Here is a 12215-nt window from a genome sequence, read left to right on the forward strand (position 1 = left end):
AATATATATTTTTTTACTAAATGTTCAGTCATATAGTAAGGAAGAATTCTTCGGTAGGGATAAAAGAAATAGAATCAGGCTCCATTTGATAATTTTAAAGAAAATAAAATGTAACTGGTAATCATACTGCGTCTAAGAAAGCAAAATTTTTTTTAAACATTGTCTCATTTGTTTCAATGTTTGCTAATAAAAATTTTTTTTTTTGCCTAATTTTAATTAATCTTTCTTTGTACTGTTTCATGAAATTTTCTGAAATTTCGTTGTTTTAGTTATTTTTCAGCTTGGATTCTCAATAAAATGTAGATCTGTTTTCAGATTTTCAATTGCTTTTCATTTGAATTTTATGTCACAAAGACCAAAGGAAACGAAAAATAATTGAATAATTACAACGAAAAATAATTGAAAAAAACCAGTTGGAAAATTCTATGAAGTCTTCAAGATGAAACAAACTTATTTGAAGACTGAAAAAAAAACAAATTTATTAAAAGTTTAAGAATATTAAACTGAAATATATTCTTCCGTCAAAAATCAAATATTTAAAGATGATAGGCAAAAAAAAAAAAAAAAGAATGCCATGACAAGAAACAAAAAAATAAATTAAATATAAATGATTGTTTGATGTGTTATACAAATTGATGTAACCGAAAAGCATTTGTTGTCTTCAAACTTAACATGATGACATCGGGTCTTAAAAATATTAACGATCTATGTGACGAACCCTGCTGCAAGTCTGCAGATTCTCTTTCTATTTTTAAAATATAGATTATAGGATTAAATTTTCCACAGAAATAAAACGAGATGGTTATGAAGAGGAAATAAAAGCATCCATAGGATCGATTAGTTAGTTGTCGTTCATACATACGCACGTGGTGAAGAATTATTCGAAATCCAATTTCAATCTGAACAATGCAAATGGTATACAAACTGTGTTCTATGCAAATAATGGTGAAGTGTTTCAAATTCTTGACGTCTGAATAGAAAGATTTTCAGCTATCACTTATAAGACGCTATCACACGATACTACATTTTAGAAAAAATTTTAAAGGCTATTATTTAATGAACATTTATTCAATTAAACAGGAAAAAAATTTTGGTCGCCAATATCCCTTAACAAAAATTTGCAAAACAATCCGGAAAGCGTTTAGGAAGGAAAATCTGCAGTAATATTGCATTTATTTTGTAATCCTTAAACATCAGCCTCAGTATTATAGCACTTGTATTTTACGTTCCTCTGCATTTGCTCTTTTATTTAGATGTGCTAAATTACGAAGCAAAAAAAAAAAAATACCGTATTGGAAATTGATAATACAACTTTAGATATATGTCTCGTAAACGTCTGGAAACATATGTAACATATCTCAGAAAATCGATAAGCTATAAACCAAACGTGAGTTGACACAAAAGATGTCAGGTTAAATATAAAATCTCTTTTTATTTCATTCCATAAAATCTCAGAAGAATCCTTAAGAGATCTCAAATACAAATTATTCAGTTAGAAAATGTTTTTCGTTTCATGATTCAACAGGATCAAGTGGCTGTTTCAAAATTTACAAGAGACTCCATTATATAAGGAGGGGTACTTTCATTTGAGATTTCAGTATACTGTCAAACAACAACACAAAATAAACTGGATTTTTAAATTCATAAAATTTATTCCTAATTTCTTGTACTAATTTCTTTGAAACTACAACTGATTTGAGAATACATATGCTTATTACATTTGACTTTCAATTCAATATTCGTATAATAAAATTTAATAAGAACATACTTTTATTGAATAAATTATGTTTTTATAGTAATGATCCCATTTTATGCTTGTATATTTTTATTTGTGTCATATTTGTAAAATTGTAATTTTCACTTCACTTCTTTCCTAATGAGCTAGATTTGTGAAATTTTCTAACATGTGTTATGGATGACAATATATTATTTCAGTGTTTTCAGAAATTCATTAATAATTCATCCATTAATTGTATTAAATTTTAATTATATATCAAGTGGCAATTGATATAGAATGAAAAAAAAAAACGATAGCAAAAACGAATGAGAAGAAACGAAAAAACATGAGGAAAAACAATACCAGGTTTTTTTAAACTTTATTTATAATAAATCATATATTAAAAACTTAAAAGTAGAAAATGATTAATGAGAAAATATCCATTTTTTTAATCCACTGATAAAAATGTATTTTTAAAAATTTGTTCTTATTAAAAATTTAAATTTTTCATTTATAATTTCATTATCGTTGTCTACTCCGAATTATATTGAATTTCAAACAACTAAGGAAAATAAAATAATAATAATAAATAACCCTCTATATAAGACGTCTTATCCATTTTTTTGGATCTTAATTCCTTTATGCACGAATTATTAAAAGTCTATAAGCACCTCAAAGAGAGTAATAGTAATAATAATAGTTTAGTAATAACAGGAAACAGTAATAGTTTTTAGTAATGAATTTGAGCTAATTTTTATGGAAAACGTCATATATTGTCGTTTAACAAATGGCACCGTCTCTTTCAATTTTCCATAAGAATGAATCAACAGAGATGCTCTTTCTCCAGTTTCTCGTATGAATATACAATATAACGCGTTTTATGGATTTTCAGTATCCGTTATTTTAATTTCTTCCTAATGGTTTTAAAGAAATATAGTTAACAAAACCAAAACCCAAATTTCACTTATCAAGTAAGTTGTGATTTCTGGTTTAAGCGTTAATGGATAAAAGTGCAAACAGACAATCTATCCGTTGCCGGGTTTAAGCAAAAATTAAATATATATCTATAATTTTCGCCTAAATCTCAAGTGCTAAAATCCATTCGCTTAGATCGTTGAGGTTTTGAGCTATCGAGCTCAGAAAACGCAAAATTCCATTAGAAAGATAATATACAAATGAATTTGTATCAAAATATATACATATCTAGAATTCTGGTCATAAAACCATCTGCCTAATCTCATCAGCTTAGTTTATGAATTTTTCAAAATTATCGACAGGATGATGTCAAGAACACTCCTTAATTTTTTTCTGCGCAGCTTCTTGTAATTTTGAATAATCATGTTTACACATATGTCTGTCGGCTTCCTGGCATAGGGGTAGAACGTCTTTCCCGTGATCTGGGCATCCCGGTTCGGGCAGGGTTGTTTTTCATTAGTTCTATCTGTGAGATGTGTGAATGCGCCCCCCTGTTAAAAGGGGCTGGGCAAACGCATGTGTTGCGTGAGTAGTCAAGACGTACCCTTGGCCCTAGTTGGCGCTACTGAAAAACAAGAGACGCACCCTCGGCTTAAAATTGCTGATTTCCTTGCCAAGGACCGAGCTTGTCCTTGGCAAGTGCCATTAGAAACAACAACAATGCATATGTCTAATCCTAAGAATCGGTTTTTTCTGAATAGGGAGATCTAATGCTTAGAGATTTATCAAAATATTAAGGTAAAAGTTATTTAAAAATTAAAGTAAAGTAATAGTAAAGTCTTTGAATATTCCGTACACCAGAAATGAAGAACTTTAAAAATCATAGAAATTGGAAAGAGACACAGTTATTCTTAAAGTAAAATGTAACGGTTGAATATCAAGTCACATCCTATAACCTTTAATGGATTACCTTTTGCCTTTTTCAGTGCTTTTCCTCACCCCCATACGGATGCTATAAGTTCAAGTGTACTCAACAATTAAGCAATATTGAAGGATAAGATGACGCCTGTATTGTTCTTCCCAAACAGTGATCTTCAGATCTTCCTCGCCCACAATTGAAAGTGTAGGTTGATTTGACGCGGAAAAGGTCAATTACGTAACTATTTGGCCATTTTTAGATCGGTGGGCAGAATGTGGGGGTTATGGACATAATGGAAATCGACTCATTACCACCTACCGAGCTCAGAGGAAATGAAGAAAGCAACTTTAAGTAGAAAGATTGATGTTAAATTGATTTGTTGTGTAAAAGGTAATCAGAAGAAATGGATACAATCAGTAATTAATCAAAAAGAGGAAAAAGGTTTTTAATTTGAAATCATTTCAAATGTTTTTAATTGTAAAAAAATCGTCGAGTTCTCTACAGAAGCGGCACCGATTTTTTCCTTCTATGTAACACGTATTTAAATGGAATTTCAGATATTCCGTTCACGTTTTTAAAAAATGATAAAATATTTTCTTTTCTAATTTGAATTTTCATAAATGCTTTTTGATCTCTACTATTTCCTAAATCCGTTTGCTTAATTAATAATTCTTTAATTAAATTATTTAAATATTTATTTGAAATTTTGACCGGTTATTTTCTTCTATGTAACACATATTTAAATGGAATTTCAGATATTCCGTTCAAGTTTTAAAAAAAATGAAAAGTATTTTCTTTTCTAATTTGCACTTCCTCATACCTTTATCCGGTAACATATCAGCGCGCAAACTTAGAAACTTGTTTTGAATAATCAACTCGATAACTAAAAGCAATAAAATTGTTATCTTATTTTTCCATATTAAAATACAATTTGATTGCACTTTAAAAAAACCCTGAAGTATTTGGATGTCAAAGCCTTGTTTTTCAACAGCATAATTCAGTAAAATTTTATTTCAAGCTTAACAGTAAAACCATTAAATGTTCGCTCATTTAAAAGCAATAATAATTAAGAGTTCTTTTAAGCGCAAAAAGCTTTTATATTATTAACATTAACTTTTGCCCTTAAGATATTTAAATTCTCATATACACATTAAAAATATGAAGGATAATAATTGAAATTTTTTAACAACGACGCTTAAAAAATAGTTGCATTTAAAATATGAATAATTCTTCTTTTAATCATTTTAATTTTCTTGTTTACAATAGCATGCAAGAATCTCAGTTTTAAAAATGCATTTCTAAATATCTCTCATCAACAATTCAGGTTCATGAGAATATACCTACCTGTTAGGAAAAAAACCCTGCTGTGATTTATGAAGAGAATTAGGGGTTTTATACATGATTAAACAGGTCTTTTTTTCTGTAGCGGCCGGTAAAAAGAAAAAAAAAGTTGTTTTCCTTCTGAAAGGCACGTGTCTTAATATCCTTAATTAGAAATTTACTGTCGTCTTTGGTTTTGTTATTAACGCTACAAATTGCTTTTCTTTTAACTATCGTTCCTGCTCGTCAGCTTAAAGATAGTAATTACATTTAAACTTGTTTTCAGTTTTCAACAGTTTTTTTTTTTTGATATTAATATTTAAATTGCCTTAATTTAGATTTGTAACAAGATAGAATTTATAATCGATTTTTCATTCACTTCCTGATTTTCAGAGTTTCAAAATTCTGCACATTTGTGTATTATTAAAGATATTATATTAGTTTAATATTTTCACTATTAAATAGTTAATTAAAGGATTAATTTAATTAAAATTTGGTTACATACGATTTTTGTCTCCTTGGTAGTAAATATGAGAGAAAAATTGGATTTCGAAATTCCATAATGATTAATTTGTAATTAAATACTATATGTAGATATTAAAAGCCAAATGCAGATAAAAATAGAAAATAACAGATTTAAGAATAAGTAAAATTAGCAATTTTTACATTTAATATATTGATGAAAGTTTATGTGCACTTTTTTGAAATGTTTGCTATTTTTCTTGAATATTCTTGTTAATCTTTACTTAAAATTTGAATTCTTATTTTTTACATTTATTAAAATTTTGAAGATACTTTTTTTTTTCTTATACAGTTATGTATGATATCTGATTTCTTCTTTCAGTACAGTTTTTTCTTTAATCATTTTTGGTAAGTTGTTTTGATATGACATAGTTGTAGTACATGCTTCGCAAAAATACTCGAACCCTTCTGTTTTGTTAGACAATGCTATTTTTATTTGTCCATTTTTATTAGGGTACATTTAGAACTTTTCAAATACTTTATAAGAAGTTTATTATATTTCCGTAACCGTAGATTGGCAGCTGTAGATTGATAAAGTTTTACAATTTCTTGCCGGTTGACTAAGCTTTGATGTACAGTCATTTGGAGCTTTGAGAAGTTGGCAATTTTTCGCTGGCGTTTTTGCTACCGTTACGCTATAGCTGCCGTTCGCGCCTCATTCGACCATTTTGCTAAAATTTTGCGATAAACTACTTTTTTGGCGAAAATGATTGTATATTAAGCTGTTCCTGCCGGTTTTATAAATATTGATACTTACATATATCTCATTGTGACTGCTTTTAGATAAAACAGGGAGTTGTCTCCCTGAAACTTTCTCGCAAATTTTTCATTAAAGGTCTTCTTGTGTGCAGCCGACCACCCAGCCACCGCTGAACGAGGCAGTATCGACATCATTAAAGACTCTATCTCTCTTCACATAAAATTGGTGATCTTCCGTAAGGCCATGAATACCTTGCATGGCATTGATGAACGATAGTTACGATATACATGTAGTATGCATATACATTTAGTATGAATCTAACAATTAAAAGTTATCCTGAAAATACGTATTTTGGACTTCTTTTTTGACGGCCGATTGACGACAAGATTTGACACGAAACTATAATTATAGTCACTAGATAACATGCCGAATTTCATAAAGTCATTGCATTTATATGCATGCCGAAGCACTGACCGACAAACGGCCAACCATTTGACGAATTTGGCTCAAAATTTGCCAAGTATCTATATTTTAGATGCTAAACCTGTATCAAAATTTATCAATCTAATTTTTTGCATTTTATAGTTATTGAGTTTGCTTGTACTCAAACAGCCAAACAGACAGACAGGTTTCTTGTGAATGTATTACGTTCAAAATTTCATAGAAATCTACAGATTCAATTATTATTCCATATATTAAATATAAGCTCTCTAGTTCAAAGCGTTTCTAAAAAAGCCTGCACAGGGTGCAAATCTTTCTTGCAGTTTCTGTATTAACTCAGTAAGGATTCTTGTTGCATATCTAAAATATTATGCAGAAACATGCTGAAAGCTATTCAGACTCAAAATTGCCATCTCATTCTCAATTTCTCATCTGCAAGAATGACTGCGAATATAATATGTGAGAAATTTAATTAAATGAGTAATATAAATTTAACATAAGAAAGTTATAACTATTAATCCTATAGGGATGGAAAAGTTTTCTTTCAAATGAATTGAAATGTTTTTGAAGATCTGAATTTTAAAAGTAAAATATTCAAATATAAAAAAAATATTCAAATATATTAATAATAATCATGGCTTTTTTTAAAAAAAATCTATATCATTAGTAGTTACTTAAAATCAGAGAAAGAAATTTTAGTATGCTGTTTTCGAATAAATTTTATCATTTTTTTTAACATGGATATCAAGATATTCTACAGAAAATCGAATAAGTAACTTTTCTTCCGAATATAGCAAAATCCAAAGAAACTTTTCATCCAAAATGTCAGTAATATATCATAGTTTCTGAATTGTGATGGCCACCATCAAGAAAACGACATTTTTGGCCGTTACAGAAAATAGTCTACGATACTTTCAATCCCTGAAATATATTACAAGAAATGTTTATCTTCCAAAAAACCATATAAATAAATGTTCATAGGCTCCGTGTCAGCCAATCTGTTTCAAACACAGTTATTTTTTTATTATTGAATCATAGTCGAAATTGTCGCATAAATGCAGATTTTAACATTTCGTTGCTTTAATATATTGTTTTGGAAATTGTCCGATGGGTGCCAGGTGTAATAAGTCCAAAACATAGATAAAGTAAAAAAATGGCTCTTTATGGGAAGACTGGTACGAAAAATACAGCCAGACGTGCACACAGCCGATCAATATTGCGAAAAAGATAATCGATTGAATTTACTCAACCTTTCATATTGATATATATTTTCTGACTGGACATGGAGTCTTTTTTATAAGAATCTCTAGATCTCTATTCCTAATTGAGATAGAGCCATAATTCTTGAATTTTCCTGAGCCCTCGGGTCCTCCCTTCCTTTTGCCAAATTTGAGCGATCACTGAATTGGAGCTTCAGCATTCATTAAGAAAAACCTTGTAGATCTCACCTTCTTACCATAAGATTAACAGGGCAGGAAAGCAACATAGCAAATTCGAAATAATATTGTTGAAAATGCAGCTCAAATTGGATGTTGTTTGGATGATGCTAGATAACGTCCAAAGATAATTTAAATGGAAAGCAATTCATCGCTTTGATATCCAGAGTATCAAGAACAAACTCCAAGAATTTCCTTTATTAATTTTTCCTTACTTTCTCATATATGAGATATTTAAGAAAATAAATCATAAAACGCTATTGTCGATATTTTGATGTATCTCCATGCTTTAGATTTCCCAGAGATACCAAAATTGAGGAAATCCATCTTTAAAAATATGTGGATCCGTCCATAAATACCGCATCTCAAAAACGCAATATGCAACGAATGAAATTTGACATTCTAGTTTTCTCCAAAATTGTAAAATTTTGCAAAATTTTGGACAGAATCCAGCTACTTGAAGTATACCGAATTTCATGTGAAATATAAAAATATATTAATGAAGTTTGGCATAAGATTTCCTTTTAAGAATTGTAGGCATGCCACTTCAGAGCAAAATTCCGTTGAAATATTGATTATATATCAGTCTACCTATATGCAAAAAGGTAAGCGTAGTAACTAAAAACTAGCTAGGTGAATTTTAATTTATGACTTATTCAACAAATCCAATAGATTAGACTAATTATTTGTTTATTCGTGAACACGAATGCAATGTGAATGTAATTTGGTTATGTGGTTTCAATGTCATTTTGCACATATGTAAATGTGATATCTAAAAGACAAATAAGCTAGCTTCATGAATTTTAATATATGACATATACGCAAAATTCGTAGATTTGAATCATATAGATGAGAAGAATTTTGCACACAAAATGAGCAATGTACAATTATTGCACGTAACATGTCGTTGGTATGCAACTTAAAGGGACCATATCATAATTAAAATGAATGAATCGATTCTTATTTTTTTAAATGCCATTCCTTCAACAGGAAAACACAGGTACATATAAAAATGTATTCTTTAGCCAAAAAAATTTCAATTTTTGACAGGCATATGACTGATGCTATTTTAGAGGTTCCACATTTTTTTTGTCTATTCTTTTATTCATTTCTTTAGTTTTTTGTCTCGATTTTTATGCATCAATTACATTACAGGATTTAAAAATGGACACTCTTTAAAAAATTTTTACCATTGCTCGATAGTGAAGTTAAACCTTAGTTTCATGAAGGGTTAGTAAGTGCAATTGGGGACTGTGACTCTGGTGAAGCTTTAACGTGCTGGAAAACATTTGACTTCTTTATGGTGCTCTAAAAGAAAACAATGAATAATTACCCATTTTTTTTCAGTAAAAATTTCCACTGTTTGTTTGTTTTAGATGCACCTGCATTCAAAAAAGTGAAACCAAAATTTTCCTAAAAGTCATTATTCATTTTTACATCGCTTTATTTGCAAAGTAAGTTGCTAAGTTATACATTCGTTAGATCTGTAAAATATAACGGTTACGAATAATATTATTTAATTAAGAAAGAGTCTTTCAATGAGAAATGGAAGTTGTAGAGATTGTGAAAATAATATTTATATTCATCCATGGTTTATTTTGCTACAAACAAGTATATTTTGATTTATTGTGTTAAAGATACTAGAATGCATACCTGTTGATGATGTCGTGTCCGCGTTACCACGGAAAGGGGGTGCAGTATCTTCTGAGGGTAAAGACCCCTGAGCACACGAGGGCAGAAGTCTGACTTCTAACTCAAATGAAGATGACACTCACACATTCGCTTGCACAACCCCTTTTTACAGGGGGGGGGGGCACATTCACACACCTCACAGACAGAACACAGACGAAGAACAACCATGCCCGAACCAGAATTCGAATCCAGGACGCCCGGATAATGTGGAATATACGCTACTCCTATGCAAGGACGTCGACTGCATACCTGTTATTCATACATTATACATTTAGCAGGCTAACGTATGAATAATAAAGGAATTGAGGGTTAATTCAATGTGATAAGTTTGAAGCGGACCCATTTCTCGAAATCTTACCTTTCTTTTTGTAGTTAAAGATAGTTTGGGATTTTCCGAGAGTTAGATAAAACCATACTGTAGAGCTTTGTTTCAAGCAATGTAAGTCAGAGAAAAATTAACTGAATTAGATATTAAACTACTTGAAATGAAAGCTGTATTTTTTCTGCTAAATTAATAATTAATCCTTATTCATTTGCAATTATGAACATTGCTGTAATTAACACAATTATTCAATTATGAACATTGCTGTAATTAACACAATTATTCAATTATGAACATTGCTGTAATTTAAACTGGCTAGTTATTAAACTGATTTGAGGAAAATGGCATCATTTAATGAACCGTCTAGAAAATGATTTTTTCATTAGCAACAAATGACCTTAAATAAATTCGAATATTTCATTTTCTCTAAGATTAAGACAGTTATAAACAACACAGAAAAATGTCTTTTAACTGGTTTTCAAAAGGTGATGAAATTCGCCAAAAGAATCGAAGTGATATCCTTTCTACACCCGTTACATCATTTGACGTTCTATTGTCATTATTTAGGGTTAGTGATGAAGCTGCGCCATTTTTCTTTCTTTACTGTTTTCATTCTTAGCTCTCTCTCTAAAAAGGAATAAAACAGGAAAAAAGGAGCATAAAAGGTTCTTGTTGACAAGATAATTGCCGCTGTTAGTATTTTCGTGTATCAAGAAGGATGGTTTTCTGCGATAAAGAAGAAGAAAGACGACGCATTTGCTAAGCCTGTTATATGCTTTAGAGTAACTGTGTATTAGTTCGTATCATTAAGATAAAAAAAAATTAACGAATAAAAATTGGTGGCGTTAAATTGCATCTAAAATGTAAATGTTCTTTGGCGCCATTTCCTTTTTTATTTCACATCCCCCCGCTCTTTCTTTGTGATTTGTTATTCTGAGAGTAAAAGTAATGCAAATATTTGATTTTTCTAAGTAAAACGTAATTTCGCTGCCAGTCTCAACATATTTTATCGTAGGGTGATTTAGGAAAAAATTTCGTTTACATGAAGAAAAAGGGATGCAGAAAAAAAATTTAATATTTTGTTTGTCGAAGGCTATTCTTCTTTAACAAAATTAGGACCGTTTTCAACGAAACATATTTGATTAAAGTATACGAGTGATTTGTTTCGTTTTCTTTTTTGTCATAAAATGTTTTTCTCTTTCCTCATTTTCTTTTGAAATCAAAGGAAGAAAAGAAGTCGGCGATTTGTATCGTGGGCGCTTTTCTTGTTTCCAAAATAAATTATTTCATGATATGTACAAGAACTTATCATATCAATTTAAGGCAAATTTCGTAGTCAATTACATGTTAATATATATATATATATATATATATATATATATATTAAGCATGAATTCAATACAATTTTAGAGCTACAATGACAATAGTTCATTACAATGTTCGTAGAGTTTAATAACTAGTTAGAACTTTATTTGGAATTAGATTAGAATGTTTAATAAGAAAAAAACTTGTCGGATACTAAATATGATTAAATAATTTTACAGAGTAATAAAATCAAGAGAATTATTGTAATCTGTAGAGGACTCAAATTCGCAATTAAATGTCGTTAATTCAATTAAACAGCATTAAAACATGTTGTTGTTGCTTGCCCTTGGATTGAACTCCAATTCAAACAAATTCCAAGAGATCGGGAGAAGAGGGGAGCAGTAACTTCTGAGGGTAACGATCCCTGAGCACCATAGAGCAGAAGTCCGACTTTAACTCATATGAAGTGAAATTCACTTGCACAACCCCTTTTTACAGGGGGGTTCTTTCACACACTTCTCAGATTGAGCACAGTATAAAAAACAATCATGCTCGAGACAGGACCACCCAGATTACGGGGAGGAAGCGCTACAACTAGGCCAGGATGTTGACTAACTCAAGTATCAAATATTTACACTGTGCTTTAAAATTATATGTTTTTAAGAAAATAAAAATTAATTTTGTAATTTAAATAATTTAAAACAAGCTAGGATTTTTTTCTTATTGATGCATTATTGATTCATATAAAATCAAGCAGTTCTACTTCTCTAGCTAAGTCCTTGCTTGACCATTCCCTTTTCTCCAAATTTCAATGACAGGCCGCGGTGCCTTGGTGGTAAGGTCTTGGCTTGTGAGCTTTAGGGTTTCAGGTTCAAGACCCGATTCCACCGAAGAATCGTCGTGTAAGGGGGTGTGTTGCACGTTAA

Source organism: Argiope bruennichi, chromosome 4 (assembly GCF_947563725.1).
Source record: "Argiope bruennichi chromosome 4, qqArgBrue1.1, whole genome shotgun sequence".
Lineage (NCBI taxonomy): Eukaryota > Metazoa > Arthropoda > Arachnida > Araneae > Araneidae > Argiope > Argiope bruennichi.